Below are 2986 nucleotides of genomic sequence, written 5' to 3' on the forward strand. Positions count from 1 at the left end.
AACCTGCCAATGTCGAATTTGTTGAATGACAAAGTGAATCATTCGAAATTTTGACGTAATTGTGATGAGCCTCCACACCTTTAATTAGACCTAGAACATTAATATTAGGTTGGTATAACATCAATATGCCTGAATTTTCCCAATTTCACAGTAAAAAGTACTACTGCCAACATAGCAGGAAGCTGGAGGGCCAACAAAAATTGTTCTGAGGGCCGCATTTGGCCCCCAGGCCCTAGATTGGACATGCCTGACCTAACCCTTTGTGTTTGTTTTTTGCCATTTTTAGTGTTGACTCTTAAGTGTCGATTCATTGAAGGAATGGCTGAGTAAAGTTTTTTTATGTATTACTTTGGGGGAAATTGTGTTCTTTTTGTAATTGTATTTTGCTTGGGTTATGTAATGCCTGTGCGAGGGGCATAAGTGTATAAAAGCGGGGCCCTTTTAGCCCTTAGTCAGTTCGAGTTTGGTTTGGAGTGGGCAACACCTGTACAGCAGAGAAAAACCTCAAGACTGGAGTCTGTGACGTGATTGTTTTTAATATGACCGTAGCAAATGCATCACTTACAACAAAAAAACACACAAATCAACAAAAATGGTTTGAACAATTTGATTTGAATATTTGAACTTTTTTATATCTGGGGACATGAAGAATATACGTAGAAGTGAAGTATTAGAGTGTATTAATATTAGGTTTTAACACTGTTCAGAATGAATATTAAGTATGATACAGAGAGCATGTAAGTGTGTACTAACTTAAGTACAAACCGCTATAGTTTCTCATCACCTTCCTCCACATCCTTCAGACTGAGGACTTCCAGGGAACCTCTGCCTTTGGTCTTGCAGCGGATCAGCCCATCAATTTCCCTATAACAACCAGGATCCACCAGAACGACCATTTCCAGCCCCTCATCGCAAACTTCACTTTCCACAACGAGCAGCAGCGTTTTCAGCTTCTCATGTGGGCTCTCTGGATCTCCATTGTCTCCTTCAGCTGTCGGATCACTTCTAGGGCCTGCTGCTTGGTGCTTTTGTTGGCTTTGACGGAGTAGTGGACGTCCTTCATGGCCGTTTCTATGAGGTTGACTGTGTACGGCCTTCTGGTCTCAGGGTTGACACACTTTTCAGCCACAACAGTCGCAATGTCTCTGAACATCGTCTCCAATAGGGACTTCCTCTCTTTGTCGGACACCTGAAGTTCACCTTTGGCCAACATCTGTTTGCAGATTTCTGTCAAATTATCCGTCCCAAAACCCCGGGTTAAATCATCCTTCTTGGCCACCTGACCCTTTGATACATTCACAAAGACAGAGTGTGTTTGCAAAACCTCATCCAGATCTTTCTCTCTGCATACAAAACAGACACATGCAGAATTTGTTTAAAAGACATTGTGTTGACAACCGTTTGTTAGTATGTGATATATTAGGACAATTGTATTTGTATATACACAATAAAATGCAATAAATACACTTTGCAATTGTACTTACGCGCCTGATCTCCAGCTCACAACTTTATTTTTATAGCAGGCGATCTCAAATCTCTTACCGCCCTTTTTCATCCGCACCACGGCTACGTTGGTAAGTCGTATTTGATTTGTTGGCGTAAATATAGACATGGTTATGACTAATTATAGAAACAAACCTAAATTGGAACCTACTGTTTTGAATTAATCATAATATGTACCAAGTTGTTGTGCTACTTTTAATGGCGGTTGGCAGCCTTTGTGAACAAAGCTGCGTTGACTAGAATAAAGTCTAAAGTCTAAGACATCTAAAGAGTGTTGTTGTTGTTGTTGTTGGTGTTTTATGGCGGTTGGTGTTTTATGGCGGTTGGCAATGTAAAACACCAAAGAAGAAGAATGAAGTCTAAAGAATAAAGTCTGGAAGAAGGAGGAGGAGGAGGAGGAGGAGGAGGAGGAGGAGGAGGAGGAGGAGGAGGAGGAGGAGGAGGAGGAGGAGGAGGAGGAGGAGGAGGAGGAGGAGAGAGAAGAAGAAGAAGAAGAAGAAGAAGAAGAAGAAGAAGAAGAAGAAGAAGAAGAAGAAGAAGAAGAAGAAGAAGAAGAAGAAGAAGAAGAAGAAGAAGAAGAAGAAGAAGAAGAAGAAGAAGAAGAAGAAGAAGAAGAAGAAGAAGAAGAAGAAGAAGAAGAAGAAGAAGAAGAAGAAGAAGAAGAAGAAGAAGAAGAAGAAGAAGAAGAAGAAGAAGAAGAAGAAGAAGAAGAAGAAGAAGAAGAAGAAGAAGAAGAAGAAGAAGAAGAAGAAGAAGAAGAAGAAGAAGAAGAAGAAGAAGAAGAAGAAGAAGAAGAAGAAGAAGAAGAAGAAGAAGAAGAAGAAGAAGAAGAAGAAGAAGAAGAGAAGAAGAAGAAGAAGAAGAAGAAGAAGAAGAAGAAGAAGAAGAAGAAGAAGAAGAAGAAGAAGAAGAAGAAGAAGAAGAAGAAGAAGAAGAAGAAGAAGAAGAAGAAGAAGAAGAAGAAGAAGAAGAAGAAGAAGAAGAAGAAGAAGAAGAAGAAGAAGAAGAAGAAGAAGAAGAAGCATGTGACGTTGTTGTTGTTTTATGGCGGTTGGCATCCGAGTGTTGCATTACCGCCAGACTTTATTCCTCAGACGTTTCGTAGTCCTCAGACTCTGTCGTAGTCCGTAAAAGTACTCCTCCCATTGCTTTGGCGTTACAAAGCCCATGAGGTCATGATGTGTTTTTGTGACTAGAATAGTTGTTGTGTCAGAGACCAACCGGCTTTATTCCAGGGAGACTCTTCTTCACCTTCCTCGCCCTCTTTGACGGTCGGTGCTTTGGGAAGTACAAAGCCCATGAGCTCCACACTTGGAACCCATTCATATGACATATATACTTGTACCACTGTGTTTATGTGTCATTGTTTTCAAAGCCCATGGGATCAAAGCGGAAAGAATGAACTCGGCTCCACTCCAGGGAGACTCCTCCCCACCCTCCTCGCCCTCCTTGACGTTCGGCGCCCCGGAAGCACAAAGCCCAT

General features: G+C 41.4%; 1 pseudogene; it reads right to left on the reverse strand.

The window, feature by feature from the left end:
• Positions 1–707: 707 nt before the first annotated feature.
• Positions 708–1683, reverse strand: LOC140371489 (ribosome maturation protein SBDS-like; annotated as a pseudogene).
• Between the last annotated feature and the right edge of the window lie 1303 nt (positions 1684–2986).

Source organism: Eucyclogobius newberryi, unplaced genomic scaffold, assembly GCF_026437365.1.
Source record: "Eucyclogobius newberryi isolate DKJ021-1_F unplaced genomic scaffold, fEucNew1.0.hap1 SCAF_22, whole genome shotgun sequence".
NCBI classification, from domain to species: domain Eukaryota; kingdom Metazoa; phylum Chordata; class Actinopteri; order Gobiiformes; family Gobiidae; genus Eucyclogobius; species Eucyclogobius newberryi.